Source organism: Mya arenaria, chromosome 5 (assembly GCF_026914265.1).
Source record: "Mya arenaria isolate MELC-2E11 chromosome 5, ASM2691426v1".
NCBI classification, from domain to species: domain Eukaryota; kingdom Metazoa; phylum Mollusca; class Bivalvia; order Myida; family Myidae; genus Mya; species Mya arenaria.
The window spans coordinates 34,040,691-34,059,236 of NC_069126.1; the positions used below are offsets into that span (position 1 = coordinate 34,040,691).

Consider the following 18,546-nt stretch of genomic DNA (forward strand, 5'->3'; position numbering starts at 1 on the left):
TTGTTTTATACATTTTGGGGTGAGCGTTTCTTTTTGCTAGCGTACGTAGTTAATGATACATCTAAGTTTGCAAGTTCAACTTTGCAAGTTCGTGTTTTAACGTTTACACGCTGTCAACACCCATTAGCCCGAGATAACTGGTTAATACATTACGCACGTTATTAACATCTTCTTATATTTATAACATTCATCGATACGTTATGGCCCCGAACAATTTCAATCGCATGAACAATATAAAATTAGTCACAAGTCGCAGCAATGTGTTGGCCATTTCATGTGCATACTTTTAGTCGTCCAAAATTCCCAAAATGCTACAAATACTACATCGACTAAGTTTAAAGCTTTTATTCTGCGTTCAAACAACACTGTATCCTTTATTGTGTTCAAAGCTTGGCATGTTTGGTCGTCATTTTAGTTATATTGCTTTGCTGTTCTAATTGTTCAACAAAGGATTGTATTTTCCAACCAGTATGTATATAATTAGATATATAATAAGAGGTCACAACAGTATAAAAAAGTCCTCTCACTAGTATCAGCTTCGAAATGTTGGCCATTTCATGCATATATATCTTCAATCGTCGAAGCTACCAGTTCCACACTACTGTGATATGTACATGCAGTTATAATGCATCAAACTAAATACTACGGTGGTTTGGATTCTAATAAGCAGACTTTTACCAGCATTCACATATGTAGAACAAATTCGAAAAGTGTCAAAAACAGCAAACAAACAGCACTCCTTTCTTTACTTGGTAAGCCTATATGAAATGTACTGCTTCTTATGTCACTTTATCAATACTGTGTTCAATGCTTGGCATATTTGGTCTTTTTCTTATGTATTATTGTTTCGCAACTCCAATTGTTAAACAAATGTTGTTTTTTGTCCAATCAGGACGTATATGATTATATATAAAAGACACTGTCGGGGCCACAAATAAAGTTAAAAGTACAAATGAGTGATAATATTTTTCAGTTAATTTAAATGACTAGTATTTCGATGCAACTGGATCAGACCACGTTCAACGAACATTTGATACGAACATGTTCTATTTGACTTTAAGCTGAAAGAAGATTGAGGATGTCCTAGGTGTGTCCGCGAAGTGGCAATTTTGTATTTGGCAACTTTTGACAATTTCAATGAAATATGAAATTCTGCTATTCTAAAGCAAAAACAATCTTTTCAATCAATATAAGATATAAAATACTGGTTTGCGCGAACAAATAATCTTCAATGCAATGTTATTGTGCTGAAATTACACACATTAGCCAAACCGTACTAAATACATAAAAAGGTACATGTCATATCTACTGTTCAAAGTTTTGTAATATGAAACATCCTTAGTATCCTAAGGAATGTAAATAATTAAATGTGCTTCACATCATCGCTTGACAGTGAACTGGACTAATAATAACACGTTTACCATCGTTTCAAACGTCAACAGGAAATTATGATATTCGTAAACATGAAAACTCCTTTTATTCGACAACAAAAACCTTGCTTTAAACAAAACAAATTTAGTGGAGATGAACTGATGAAATTCCAATCTCAAGGAAAAATATTGCACTGTTTTTGTGTCAAAGCCATTAAGCAAAAATGGTACTTTTTGTATTGTTTTCTATTTGGCACTACATTAATTTCCTTCTTCCGTACGACACATACAGTTCATATGCTGAAAAAAAGAACCGGTCGTGCCTAAAATGTATAAATAAGAACACTGACGCTGCACCAGTGGACATAACTATGGCATCCCTCACATGGATAACACTGTTGTTTGCGACTTTACCCTCCGCCCTTTGCACGGGGACTTGCGACAATAAGTTCGAGTACGAGTTTGGCGTGCTTCAGAAGCTCGAAATGCTTGAGAAGGAAAAGGCTCACTTAGCGACAGATCTCAACGTGCAGGCGTATACCAACAGGGCGCTTGCAGACCAAGTTAGTGCTCTCACAGGACAAGTGACAGGTAGGGGAAAATGATGTAGGACGTGTATTTATTGTTACTAAAGTCAAGTTATATATGCCATTTTATTACATTCATATATACGACGAACCATGTTAACTCAATGTTATGTTTTAAAAATATTTTGCTAACCTTATTGATTCTCGCCACATACACATTATCACTTCAATAGTTTATATCAAATGGAAAATCAAATACAACTAATTATTTCAAGATTAATTTAAAGAAAAGAAAGTGTATTAGTCTAAGATTTATTATAAACCTTAATCGAAGACTATTCATCACATAAATTGTGTTTAGATGCGTTATTCTTATGACATCTTTATAGTTTTCAATGCGTTAAGTAATATATATATATTAAGTGTCAGTTTTGAGGAAATGAAATTGCACTTTATGTTTCATCGTTGCTAGGCGTTTCCCTGCCATTACATTCCTTTCCGACCAGTTTTCCAAAAATGGATGTAACGACGAAGAATACTTATTTGTTTATATCAACGTTTTCAGGGTTATTATCCGAAAACCGGTTAATTAATAACAAAATACATGGATTGTTGAATCGGGGTTTCCAAAATACTTCTCAGTCGAGTGGAAGCACGTACATTCGATGGGGACGGACGTCATGTCCTTCTAGCAGCCAGCTCGTTTACGATGGATATGCGGGAGGATCACACTTTAAACAAACTGGTGGAGGCGCAAATTATTTGTGCCTTCCGAAAGATCCAATGCCTGGTGAACAGGCTTCTGGTGGTTACTGAGCATACGTCTATGGGGCGGAATACGAAACAGGTTCAACTGTTTTCGACAACCTGTATCAACATGATGTTCCATGTGCAGTATGCCAGTCTTCGAGCTCGAATCTGCTGATGATTCCAGCTCGAACCGAATGCTATGATGGGTGGACGAAAGAGTATTCTGGTTACTTGATGTCAGAATACTACAACTATCCACGCCGTGAGTACGTGTGCATGGATGGCAATCCAGAAGCGGCCGGCAGTTCTGTGAGTGATAACGGTGCGCTGTTTTATTTCGTCGAGGCGAGGTGTGGGTCACTTCTCTGTCCTCCATACACAGATGGTAGTGTGCTGACATGTGTCGTGTGTTCATACGCACCTAATATTTAAGTGCCTGTAAATATGAATTGCGAATGCATTAAAACAAAGATGGAATATTGTTCTGCTTTATTTTAACCAACACTTTTGTGAACAAGAGTGTACTTGATATATCTACACAAAACATAAACATACTTTAATTTGATTCAGTGTTAATGCATACTTTTAACGGACTGTTGCATAAAACGTCTTCATCATAATAACATGTCTTTATTGAAGGGTTTGGGAGTACACCTAGACTAGTATCAGCACTTTCCGCAATGCATGCAGTTTGGATTTGCATTTACCATTCCAATGACTCAGTTTTGTCCATATGTATGCCCATAAGTGTACAACGACGTATATCCATGGCATATAACCAGATCAATTTGATAATATGATAAACACACTTTAACACTTTATAAGATTTTGTTTAAATCATTGGTATAATTATGTTCATTAATTATATGATTTCTATAAATAAGACGTCCAGCTTTTTTATTCGTTTATAATATTCATGATTGTGTACCTGATTGTACTACGTTTAACTTCTTAATATTGTGGAAATAAAAGTATAACCAAATAATTCCTTTTGAAATATAATTCGTCCTCAGCATCACTGTCTTCTTTTCTAGGAATGGTTCGGAAACCTTAACTGTGTCAAATTTCTGCAACAAAAGCGGATGTATTCATGTCATTGAGTATGAACGTTGCCAGGCTGTTTTCGGCCTCGTCGTGTAAAAAAAAATGTTGCTCTAAGTGGTATCAGATTTTTAATGAAACTTAATTCTTATATCAACGATAACAGAACCGAGTATGTAAAATGTACTGTTTCAGTCCTGCTATAAGGGACATACGTTTGTAGACAGAAGATATGATAAAGTGTCAAATAATTCAAGCTACTTGACATCACACAGTAAATGTGAGCTTATATATTGACCAGTTCCATCACTTTTAAACTTACATTTGTATGATATATAAATACTCAAAGAAAGTATCAATTTTTTGTTAATCAATATATGAATGCATGTGACGAAATGTTACACACTTATGCCCACTGTAAGCTCTTCTGTACGTATAGCGATATGGCTTATAAATTAAGCCAATAAGGAAGAGGACTAGTTAAAACATTGGTAATCCTTATGCTACAATGACGATGTCAGAAACGTTCGATTAAGGCCAGTTCCGTACCAAACCAATCTCCCGAACGTGTAAGACTTGCTTGTAAAATTTAGTCTAGCAAATAATTTGATGATTTGGCCTTAATTGTAATTGCTAGAGTAATCAAGCTCGGCCGAGTGATCTAGGAATCTTTGGACCAAAGTCGCCTGTACAAGTTAATGTCTATCTCAAACACACACGGAAATGATATATGACCTTATAATGATTATACATATACATTTCAACGAAACATGAACAAACTATATTCACGGTATATTTAACAATGAAGCGTTCAGGTGTACAACGTTAAAGGAGTATTAAGATTTAGAGATGAAATTCTTACGGAGCGTTAACAATGATTCACGTTTGTACACTATCTTGCGAGGTAGTGGTAGTTTAGTATTGTCAATTTGGGCGAGATCTTTGAAAGTTTATAGTTAAATATTTCAAGTTTGGGTGTAAGCAGCCAACAAGTGTAGCACGATTTGGCGAGAGCTGGCTAGCTTGTTGTTGTTGTAGTCACTAGCTTGAAAGCTAATGATTGTTGAAACTATGTCGAGATAGGGTGAGAACTCGCAAGGTAGTGTCTATTACAGTAGTGTATGATAGAGCTCGAGGTGTTGATCAAGGGATTGTTGACAATGTTGCACACTTCGGCGCCAGTTAGCGAGCATGGGGATGAAAGTGTTGTACGTGTTTTCATGTTTGTACACTATCTGGCGAGGTAGTGATAGTCTACAGGTTTGTAAATTTGGGGTAGATCTTGAATGCTAATTGTGTTGCAAGTTTGATTGTTAGCTGGCCAACAAGGAATTGTTGACAGTGTAGCACGATTTGGCGCGAGCTGGCGAGCTAGTTTTAGTTAAAAATGTTGTTCTTTTCGTCATTAGCTTGAAAGCAAATGATTGTTGAAAATGTTACAAGATAGGGCGAGAACTCGCAAGATATTGTTTACAGTTGTGTATGCTTGAGCGCAAGCCAGTGTGCTAGGGATTGTTGACAATGCTACACAATTCGGCGCAAGTAAGCAAGTAAGGGGTTGAAAGTGTTGTACGTTTGGGCGCGAGCTTGTGAACAATTTGTTGTTGTCATGGTATCACCTTTCTTTTCTCATTCAATATCGAATCAATGCTTGTTACGTGTTTTGACGTGAACTTGACTATTGACACTGTTTAACATTTAGTTAGGAATTTGCACGCTAGACAACATAGCAAGCGTTGTACGTTTTTTGGTGAGAAAGTGGGTGATGACAGTGCTGAAGGATTGGTCTGCAACGTAGCGTTGACAATAGTGCATGTTTAAAAGGAAGCTCATCATGAACTTGCAAACAATGGAACACTTTTATTAACGTTTCCATATCAATTAGGAAGCATTGAAAGTGTTTTATGATTGATTGCTAAAATGCAACACAGGGGTTCCGATGTTATACGTTTGGACTAGTCTTGCAATGAAGGAGGCGCTGATAGTGTTGCACATACAAATGCTTTTAATGAACTGCTAAAATCAAACTTGGAGTGCTATTTTCATATTTTAGATGACGGATTTTGAACATCTAAATTATATCTAGCATTTTTGTGAAGTATGTTTGCTCGCGCCTGGTCAGGACACTATGTATGTTGTTACATAAATTGGTATTTTAAATGCAGTGCTTTATGTGTAGTAACCTAGATGGTGACCTAGATTCAGAAAATAAATGTTAATTTTTTGTTTAATATTTCGCGTTACACTTTATTGGTATATACATATACATGAGACGTTACGTACAAGCATTATATTGGATCTAGCCGTATTTTTTTCATGCCGATGCCAATGCATATCCGATTAAATCTTGATTGATGAGTATGGCCAGTACAATTTAGTCATTGGACCAAGCTACATAAATGCGTTTTATCTTATTTCGATTATTGTTTCCAAAATATTGATTTAAACAAAAGGCGCAATTTCAGTTACAGTAAAGATTCACTTTGGGCAAGAGGGAATAAGATGTCATGAAAGATCATAGTTTTAATTCCGTAGGTGTCGTATATAGTTGTCATAAATCAAACACACACTTTTTCAATTCATTGTGAACAAAACGAAGGTATATTATTGAAACAAATGTAGAGTATGGACATTAACATCGCCAAATGTTTGTACAATACGTACATCAACATCGTCGAAAATGTAAAATTGTAGTCAATGCGTGCATTGACATCGCCCGAAATGTGTACTTCACATTCATTAACATAAACATCGCCGAAAATATGTACAATATGTACACCTATATCGCTCGAAATGTGTACTACACATTCATTACCATTAACGACTCCCGAAATGTGTACTACGCATAATTCAACATTAATATCACCCAAAATGTGTACTACATATTCATTAATATAAACATCGCCGACATTGTGAAATTGTTAACAATGCGTACATTAACATTGCCGAAAAGAACATGAAAAATACAAACATTAATATTGCCGAAAATGTGTAGAACACATACATTAACATCGCCGAAAATGTGTACAATACATACATCAATTTCGCCCAAAATGTGTACTACACAAACATTATCATTAACATCACCCAAAACGTATACTACACATTCATTAACATAAATATTTCCAAAAATGTGTACAAAACGTTCATTATCATCGTCAAAAATGTGTACACTACGTTCTTTAAAATCGCGGAAAATGTGAACAACACGTACATTATCATCGCCGAAAATGTGTTCAGTAAGTTCATTAATATCGTCGAAAAATATAAATGTTTACAATATATTTAACGGTTTATGCCTTAATTGATTTCAATGTGAATGCCAGTAAAAGTAAAACAAATTTCTGATGCTGTTAAAAGGGATATAACATTTCAAAGACCCATTTCACGCATTTTTCATTTGAGAGAGGAAATCAGTAATAAAAACATAACTGATTAACTTGAATACAATGTCACAAGGAAGCGTTTTACTTAAAAATGATTTCGCATAAGCAAAGTTAACACATTTCTTAATTTCATTCAAAAGCTTCCTTTTGAAGGAAACCTCTCTGTTTCATAAATGAAGAACGAATCAGAAGGGCACCATAAAACAGTAGTGTTCGTTTTATCGAATCTTGGGTTTATGTATGTATTAACTCTAAAGATATAACTAGTTTTAAAGTACGTTCAAACTAAATATAGCTACTATGTATAGAGTATCTACTTCAAACCAAGGGTAAACCTGTAAATAAAAACATTTTGTAACGTACGTTCCAAATCTATGTCAGAGTGTTTGAAAGTGATCTCGCGGGCACTGATTGGCGAAACGCAAATTATTAAAATAATTTTATTTCGTTGCATGTGATAAAGTGCTGCATGGAAGAATTTAAAGCAAAACTTTCAACAAGTGAGGCTGCTTGTTTTATTTCCGTATTGTCTTTTGTTTACAAAAAATACATTTGCAAATGACCTCTGATTGGGATTTCCTTAAATATTCTTCCTTAACTTTTAAATGTTAAATTCTTCCTTCTTCGCGTTGTTACAGTTACAGCACACTGTAGTATGGGGATTTACCTTTTTCTCTTTGAGATGCAAACCTTAGATTACTTGTATTTCTTCAACGAAACGAGGAAATTAACATTTTCATAAGCTTTATTAAGGTCAAAATCATGCCTGGCTTTTGCTACTGTAGAAAACATCAAATATGGGCTTAAAGCAATTGAAGATACATGAAAAAACTATTTGGTAACCACTGTTCCCATATCATGCTACTTTCTCAAATTTATTATACTTCTTTAACTGTAGAAACATTGAAGGTCATAACGTGGACAAGCCCATCATTAAAAATAAACACTATTACAAGGCGAGGCTTTGTCAGTAAAGATGTTATAGAGTTAAGCGTTTTGTAAAGACAATCAGCAACGACTTATTTGGGGGAAACTCTTTTTCGACTTGGAGATAAATACCCACAATAAGCCTTTTTTAAAACGAGGAGGAAAAATCTTTTTATGTTGGCCCTAGGTAATTTATTGAAATCATCTATAAAACTATTTAAACAATATAGACAATATAGGTTTTGAGCTTGAGGGTCTACTCGGGCCAGTTTATTAGAAAACATATGAGGAGAGAAATCCTCACACAAAATGAACGTTACAGTATCAAAACGAGAAATTAAACTTACACAAAGTGGTAGAAAAATATCGAGGATTCTTTGAGAGAATCTCTCACACAGAATGGACGGTAAAGTACCATTAAACATTCACAAAGTGACAGTAAAATATCGGTGAATGACTTGTATGAAACGTAAGCAGTAAAAACAAACAACAACAGAAAGCGGCTACTGATGTTAAACCCTGTAAACATGGCCGATCTGGCACAATTTCATAGAATTCAACCAGTTAAAAAAATTAAATCATATACTTTGTAAATATCTTTAGAGACCTGTTTATTATCTCAAATGAGCTTATGCTTCCAGTTAAATATTAAGATCAAAGCAAAGCTGTCATCTTTTTTCAATATATCTGTTTCCTTCATAAGCATTCGACTCTTCCTCAATAAAAAAATGCAGCGTCAGCACTTTTATAAAGAGGGGATAATGGGTGGCACATGCAAAAGCTCACTAGAACCATAAGACAAGAATGTACAAGATTAACCCGAATTGTTTTATTTCTTTCACTTAAAACAATTTACGGCCCCGAACAATTCTAATATGCTGGTTTTAGTTCGATTTACAAACATCACTCTTTTCTTTATTAGGTTAGCATTTATGATATGTGCTGCATCTTATGTCAATTTATCAATACTGTGTTAAATGCTTGGCATATTTGGTCTTTTCCTTTTGTAATATTATTTCACAATTCTAATTGCTCAACAAAAGGTTTTATTTTTCCAATTAGGACGTCTATGATAAGATATAATAGATACTATTGGGGTCACAATTAAAGTTAAAAGTACAAATGAGTGATCATAATTTTCATTTAATTTCAATTACAAGCGGTTTGATGCAACTTGATCAGACCGCGTTCAACGAACATTTGATTCGAACATATACTTTTTGACTTTAAGCTGAAAGAAGATTGAGGATGTCCTTAGTGTGTCCGCGAAGTGGCAATTTTGTATTTGGTAACTTTAGTCAAAACAATATTAAACAATATTAAATATGAAATTCTGCTATGCTAAAGCAAAAATAATCTTGTCAATCCAATATAAATATGAAATACTGCTTTGAGCGAATAACTTAATCTTCAATGCAATGTTATTGTGTTGAAATTACACACATTAACCAAAACGCACTTAATACATAACAAAGGTACATGTCTTATCTTCTGTCCAACGTTTTGTAATATGAAACATCCTTAGTATCCCAAAGAATGAAGAATAATTAAATGTGCTTCACATCATCGCTTGACAGTGAACTGGACTAATAATAACATGTTTACCATAGCTTCGAACGTCAACAGGAATTTATGATATTCGTGAACATGAAAACTATTTTCAGTCGACAACAAAAACCTTGCTTTAAAAAATGAAATTGGTGGAGATGAACTGATGAAATTCACATCTAAAGGAAAAAAATGCATTGTTTTCGTGTCAAAGCCATTAAACAAAAATAGAACTTTTGGTATTGTTTACAATTTTGCACTACATTAATTTTCTTCTTCCCTTAGATACATACAGTTCTATTGCTGAACCTATAATTATACGTGAGAAAAAGAACCCTGTGTGCATAAAACGTATATATATACGGACACTGGCGCTGCACCAGTGGACATAAATATGGAAGCCTTTACGTAGATAACACTTTTGTTTGCGACTCTACCTTCCGTCCTTTGCACGGAGACTTGCGACAGGTTCGAGTACGAGGTTGGAGTGCTTCAGAAGCTCAATACGCTTGAGAAGGAAAGGACTCACTTAGCGAACGAACTAAACGAACAAGAGTATACCAACAGGGCACTTGTAGACCAAGTTAGCGCTCTCACATGACAAATGACAGGTAGGGAAAAATATAAAATATTGTATTTATTTTTACTAATGTTAAGTTGTATTCCTTTTTTACATTCACACATTTGATAAACCATGTAAAGTCAATGTTTATTTTTGAAATATTTTGCTCACTTTATTGATTTTCGCTTCATACATTATGTAATTGTTATTTCAATAATTGATAACAATTTAAAAATTAAATACGTACAACTAAACCTATAAAATTATTCAAAGAAATTGCATGATAATTCTTTTAACCTTTATCGAAGACTAGCCATTACATCAATCGTGTTTAGTTGCGTTATTATTATGATATCTTTATCATTTCAAATGCGTTGAATTTAAAAATTGAGTGTCCAAACAGTTTTGAAGAAATGAGATTGCACTTTATATTTCCTTGTTGCCAGGCGTTTCCCTGCCATCCATTTATTTCCGATCAGTTTTGCACAAATTGATGTAACGACGAAGAATACTTATTTGTTTATATCAACGTTTTCAAAGCTATTATCCGAAAACCGGTTCAATAATACCACATATACTGGAATGATTAATAGGAGTTTCCAAAATATTTCTTCGTCGAGTGGAAGTACGTACAATCGTTTGGGACAGACGTCCTGTCTTTCTAAAAGCCAGCTCGTTTACGATGAATATGTGGGAAGATAGCACCACACCCTTGCCGGTGGAGGCACAAATTATCTGTGCTATCCGAAAGATCCAATGCCTAGTGAACAGGCTTCTGGTGGGCACCAATCGTATGTCTGTGGGGTGGAAAACAAAACGGGTTCAAATGTGTTTACCATTGTTCATGAGTTCGGATGGACGATTCTGGTATTCTGGTTACTTGATGTCAGAATATTACAATTACCCACGAGTACGTTTGCATGGATGGCAATCCAGAAGCAATCGGCAGTTCTGTGAATGATAACGGTGCGCTGTCGAGGCAAAGTGTTGGTGACTTCTCTTTCCTCCGTACACAGATGACAGTGTGCTGACGTGTGTCATGTGTTCATACTCAGTTAACAATAAAGAGCCCGTAAATAGTAGTGGCGTATACATTTAAATTACGATGGAATTTCGTTCGTGTGTTAACACTGCTTTTTTTGTTTAGCTATATTAGTAAACAAGAGTGTCAGAAATGTACTCGTGAACCATTAAATTAAACAACGAGGGGGATTACGTGGTCGGTACAAATAATTTATCGTTTACCTACTAACAAACAATTCTATTGGAAGCTCAACTTATTCGTGAGTTTTGCGTATCAATAAAACAATAATAATGTATTTAAATGTTTTGTCGAATTTATCATGTGATTAGAGCATCACCGAACACACCAGAATTTTTAAATCCCATCATCATGACATTATGACAATATTCTAAAGTGTTTCTTCAATACACAATACAGGCTCAACAAATCTTAAGGTAAGACGACACAAACCCTGCTTCTCAGTGATTTGATGTCTATAACATGTCCTCCCAATTATCGTACGAAAACTCATCCGACCGACGCCGAATTTCACTGGAGACTAATGGACAACTATCTTCCTGTCTATTAACATTGCCCAAGCAGTAAAGGCGACTGTATTTAGACAGTTGTCAGGAAGTACACCTTTGACACCTCAGTTCGTGTACACTTACTCATTTTAAACTTGTGTGATTAGTAGTCCGTACAAAGATGTTGTCTGGGCAATCCTACACAGCCATATTTGTTTTCGTACCTACAAAAAATCATGTTAGAAGTAATATACATGTATTATATTTAATTAAGAGCTGCCGTTTCTAATGACATGAAGATGCAAATGCATGTCTGATAACACCTCACTTGAACAATGTATATTGCCCATAAAGGCTTTCACTCAGAAGCTTGAGTGAACTATCTACTTTGGTGTTCACAATTTTAAAAAAATACTGCATATCTTTACTGCAACAAACAACTATTCTATATATATTTGTATCGTGTACAAGCTGCCAAGCAAATTTGCATGTCTTGGTACATTGTGAAACTGCTTTAATTGATTTTAATGTACATTCGGCATTATCGAATGCTTGCAAATATAAATCAGAAGTTATTATGTTTTTAAAAGAGATATAATTTCACTAAGACTAGTGTCATTTTGCATGGACATTTTAAATGTTAAACAATATCTAATAGAAGTGAAATACCATTAGAAATCACAACATCACTGTTAATCATGAAAACACCTTCACAATGAACCGTTTTGCTTTTTCATAAATTCGCATCAGCAAGTTTCAACTTAATATATTCCTTAACTTCAAACAAAACATTTTGGAGGAAAGCCTTCACGTTTCGTAAATGAATTACAACCCAGTAGAGCAACTTAACATTTAATAGTCCCTTCATCGAATCTAGTGGTTATGTATGTATAAATCCTTCAGACATGACTTTTTTATATGAGACCGATCTAAGTGCAGCTAAAATATGTACATGTTCCACTTTAAACTTATTAAAATGTACAACCTGTACAGAAAACTGTTTTGGAACTTACTTTCAAAGCTATGTTATAGGGTTTAAATTGAAACTTGTTTATTTCACAACGGCTGTACTAATCACTCATGGTGGCACGATGTGTCGCGAGAGTGTGAACTTGTATTTTTGTGTGTTACAAAATGAGATGTTCTCGCAGGCATTTAATTGTTATTGAACTGGACCACCTACAAAATGAATGTTCTCGCAGGCATTTAATTGTTATTGAACTGGACCACTTACAAAATGAATGTTCTCGCAGGCATTTAATTGTTATTGAACTGGACCACTTACAAAATGAAATGTTCTCGCAGGCATTTAATTGTTATTGAACTGGACCACCTACAAAATGAGATGTTCTCGCAGGGATTTAATTGTTATTGAACTGGACCACTTACAAAATGAAATGTTCTCGCAGGCATTTAATTGTTATTGAACTGGACCACCTACAAAATGAGATGTTCTCGCAGGGATTTAATTGTTATTGAACTGGATCACTTACAAAATGAAATGTTCTCGCAGGCATTTAATTGTTATTGAACTGGACCACCTACAAAATGAGATGTTCTCGCAGGGATTTAATTGTTATTAAACTGGACCACTTACAAAATGAAATGTTCTCGCAGGCATTTAATTGTTATTGAACTGGACCACCTACAAAATGAGATGTTCTCGCAGGGATTTAATTGTTATTGAACTGGACCACTTACAAAATGAAATGTTCTCGCAGGCATTTAATTGTTATTGAACTGGACCACCTACAAAAGGAGATGTTCTCACAGGGATTTAATTGTTATTGAACTGGACCACTTACAAAATGAAATGTTCTCGCAGGGATTTAATTGTTATTGAACTGGACCACTTACAAAATGAGATGTTCTCGCAGGCATTTAATTGTTATTGAACTGGACCACTTACAAAATGAAATGTTCTCGCAGGCATTTAATTGTTATTGAACTGGACCACATGCAAAATGAGATGTTCTCGCAGGGATTTAATTGTTATTGAACTGGACCACCTACAAAATTAGATGTTCTCGCAGGCATTTAATTGTTATTGAACTGGACCACCTATAAAATGAGATGTTTTTGCAGGCATTTAATTGTTATTGTACTGGACCACTTACAAAATGAGATGTTCTCGCAGGCATTTAATTGTTGAGCAAGTATGAACAAACGACGTAATGTTTTTTAATGATTTTTTGTCATAAAGTTAATAACTTTATGAATTTGATTAGGAACTGCACGGCATATTTAAATAAATCACCTTTTAATAAACTGCTTTAGGGCCTAGTTTTGCACAAAGACGCTCCTGATTTAATTTCCTTTCTGTTTTATGTTTACTAAAATGTATCTTTAAATGATCTGTAAGATATTCTCAATTATTCTTCCTTAACCTTTATATGTTGAATTCCTTTTCAATCCTTGGCGCTGTTTAAATTATCGTACGATATAATTTGGGGATTTACCTGTTTTACTTTGAGATGCAAACCATAGATTACTTGTACTTTTTCAATGAAACGAGGAAGTAAACACTTCAATTCGCTCTATTTAGGTCAAAATCATGGCTGACTGTAACATCTTGTAATAATATCAAACATGTGCTCGAACAAACTGTATTTACGAGCATAGACAAAACATAACAAAACATGTTTGGTAATTGTTTTCCTCATATATAAATAAGACTTTATACTAACAAAGAATTAAGACTTGTTCCCAAACTATGTTTTTTCTCTGATATTCTTACACAAATATCTTCAAAAATCTGCTAAATCAAAATGGTAATGCAATGTTATACTCGTGGACCAGCCCATCAGTCAACTTAAACACTATGCTTTTATTGAAAAAGATGTAATAGAATAAAGATTTGTTTTGAAAATATATTCAGCAACAAGACCTTTAGGGGATTTTATCTATTAAGACTTGGAGATCAATACCCATGATAAGCGAGAAAGCAAATTCATCCCACGTAAGTGCCAGATTTTTACTTTAATCACCCATAAGACGATACATACTGTTAAAACGGTTTTAAGCTTCAATGTATGTTGGCCTTATGACCTGACTAATCATGTAAAACATATGTGGAGAGTGTATCTCAAACAGAATAGAAGGTATAGTACCAACAACAGTTAGACTGGAAGAATCGATGAATCACTGTTTCTAACCATAACATAGTTAACAAAAAGAAAGAGGGTCCTATGTACAATATTTGCAGCATGTAAGACGGCCATTTTGATATGGGCAGGCAAACATGTGTCGACGCCAGGAGAAAGGGGTACAAAGTCGGCAAATTTCAATTTCGAGTACAATGTCAAAGTTTTGTAAATTATTTAGCTTACTTTTATTATTGTTATTAGTCACCATTTCTTTGCTAAATTTATTAATCTTTAAAGGTATCGACTGGTAACGACAAGCTATAAAAACAACCGTATTTTCTCCCTAGCATATACGTAATTTCCGGTTGGTAACATTCCTGTTGAAATTTTACGTTTTTTGTCTCCATTAACTGCTTTTCGAGGATGCTTATGCCGAATTTTGACATGTACTTTTTATTGCAGTTATATAAATTAAATATTAAGCTTGATAGCGTTTAAATGAAAACATAAAAGAGAAAATTAATTGCTTATTGTCAAAATCTTAAAACTTAGAAGTAAACAACTGTCTTGAAACGGCGATTTGATTTAATTTCCATACAACATTGTCAAAAATAATTTATGAATCTGTATAATTTTATGTTTTCTTCATCTTAAAATGTCAGTAGGTTTGTAGTCCGGGGAGTACAGTGTTTCTGATAGACTTGTCACCGACACTGATGGCATTTTTGTTCAGGATTTCTTTAACTTAAAATCTACTTTCTGGAAACACTCAACCTGACCATAACGCTGCAGACAATTTGGACCTGTGTATGAGTTTCGAAGAATTTACTTCCGAACACAGTGCACTACATATATATGTATATTTATATTCATCACATTGCAATTTTTATTTCAGGACAGTATCTATATTCCTTGCTAATTTTGATATCTGTATGAGTATCGTGTACGAAGTTGAATTCATTTCAGAAAACCGTGCACTACATAATATATATCTTCCCATGTCATGCCGCCCAAGAGACTGGTCAAATATATTTTTTAATCTTCATGGGCATGCGTTGTCTTCATAGTATATGCAGAGTTACATTGCAGTTATTTTATCTTGAGTTAAACGGCTGTTAATTGACAGTTTGTTTCAAGCAAGTAGAAGAAGATTTGTGGTTTCGCATGACTACCTTGTGATACGGAATCAAAACACACATAGTGAAAATCAGAATATTTTACTGGTTTTCATAGTTTGTTTATTGATAAAATCATGCAATATATAGAGCAAAATTGAAAAATATGCAATAAATATGATTATTATTTTTGCCGGGGAGCAAGCATTTTACCTGTTTGATACAAAACTGAGTTGGCGGGGAAGGGAGAAATTACAGTTGTGAGCTTGGTGATCATTGCTACAAGTACTTTGATGTTGGAGAAGAAAAGGCGGAGTTGCATTTTGATAATGGTGTCAACCAAAACAAAAATCATGTCAATCTTTGGTATGCACTTAATGAGAAACATGACAGGTGCAAATTGAGCTTTTCTTTAGCTGAATTGCAAATAAGTATTTCCAGTTATGTAATCTACCGGTTTTATGGTGTTTATATAATGTACTGATAAATGATGATGATCAAAATATGCTGGTGAATAAAGATCATTACTGGAAGAAATAAGGGGGTTTTAATTTCCAAGCACTGGTTTTTGTTGTAAGACTGAATTTCTACTATGAAAGTAAGACATACAAAGTTCCACCCGGGAAAGGCTTCCCTTACAGACTTGAACCTTAGCTTTTCAAAAGTATTCACTTAAGTGTTAACCATGTTGTTGATGGCAGCGACAAGTACAAAATTGCCAGAACTGTTAAAATCAATGAAAAACAACTATCTATACATGTTGCCAGAGAAAGTATATGTGTATCAATTACCGTAACTTTTGCAATATTGAATCATTACCTCAGATAGAGACAGTCAAATGCTAAGACGATATATGAGGTAGTTGCAACTGTGTCCAGCTCATCAAGTAGTTGCCATGACACTCCCCAACTTGTAGCTGATGCCAAGTCTTTTCATTTTTTACAAAACCTTCGGCAGTACTTCAGGATTACAAACACCACAAACAAACCATACTCTAATCACAATTGCTTGAACGTTAAATGATGGGTGACCATTATTAGGCACTGTGACTAACGACTAAGTGATACTCGTAGTTTTGTTGTTGTTGTTTTCTCAAACATTTGGTAAATAAACATATCGTAACATATTGTTTGAGTGTGACCTACCTAATTAGATGCTTATGTTTAAGTGTTCCTTTTCCAACACAAGTCAGCTGTGGTAATATAATTTTAAGTGACATAGTATCTTTATTTCCTATAACACCATTCACGATCTAGTTCTTTGATACATGAACAAAACGTCGTTGGTCACATAAGAAACATTATAATGGATTTTGTTATGAATTGCAAAATGTAAATAATCATTCATTAAGAGACAATCAAGACACCACATCAGTCTGATTTAGTATAAGACAGACCTTCAAAGTGTAGCAAAATGGTTTGCGGTAGAAGGATAAAAGCATTAACTGATGACGTAATATATAGAGAATATTTGTTCATATCCGTGTAAGATCGTATTTAATTTTACGAGTCTCATAGACAAACATATTTTCACGAATGAAGATAATTACGATCTTAAACTGAAATCAACAAATTCTCTGTTTATTTTATGCTTATTTCAATGTTTTATTAGTATTTTTTTTTCAAATATCCCCCGTCTTGAAAGAGTGTTTTTACACCACTACCTGTGAAAACCCTTCACGCAGTTTTTTGCTGATGGTGAAGCTGTCAATTTTCTATTTCCGGTTCGCGGAGAAATAGTTATCTGATATAGTTTATTATTCACTCGTGTTTTAGTGAAAACACTTTATGAACTAATGAACTTAATAAAATATTAATGCATGAATGCTCCAACTCACAAGAGTGAATGCACGAAGGCATTTTAAAATTTAACAGGGAATACATCAATGACCAAATAACTACGCCGCGATTTATTGAATGAACATTTAAATGTCAAATATATACGCAAATCATTTGCGGATTAACATTGGATACAAATAAACCACATTTTTTCATAATTTTAGTTTGTTTCATGATACATTGGTATTCAGTTATTTCTAGCTGTCAGAGACCAGTCTGATTCGCTTGAAGATAGGTCGTTTCCCAGGTAAAGTGTGAAAACCACGCTAGGTTGTTGACAGTTTTTTAGGCGTAGGTTGATTGTGAAATCAGTGTTGCGTAAATGTTTCTCATTGTATGTCCGAATATTTTGAATTTAAATATGACAATTGTTTTCCAATCGCTATTTGCAGAATCGGCAAAAGTTGATTAAATTAGCGCATTTTATATAGCAGTAAATTACATTAGAAATGCGAATCGTGATTATAAAATAACAAAATCAGTGATTTGTTGTAAGCTGGTTTCGATACGTTTGTGAAATACTCAAACATCTACGGTTTGTGAAATACTCACATCAAATGTTTTACTTTCAGGTGATAGGTCTGTTATCGAGCATGTCGCTACCACTGTTGACCGTTTGAGGAGAATTAAAACACACGGTGGAACCACCTACATCCGCTGGGGGGGACTACGTGCCCGGATGTTCATGGCTCAGACCTTGTTTACAATGGGTTTGTTGGTGGTTCGCCGCATCAATATTCTGGCGGTGGTGCCAACTACATTTGTCTACCTACGGATCCGCAGTGGGGCCCAGATACGTCGCCAAAGTACAAGGGATATGTGTATGGCGCTGAGTATCAGTCCCATGGAACATTTTGGGACGATAA

The 18,546-nt window shown here is 34.5% G+C and overlaps 1 pseudogene; it reads left to right on the forward strand.

Moving 5' to 3' along the window:
• The first annotated feature begins 1,680 nt into the window (after positions 1–1,680).
• LOC128235020 (short-chain collagen C4-like) lies at positions 1,681–3,613 on the forward strand (annotated as a pseudogene).
• The last annotated feature ends 14,933 nt before the right edge of the window (positions 3,614–18,546 follow it).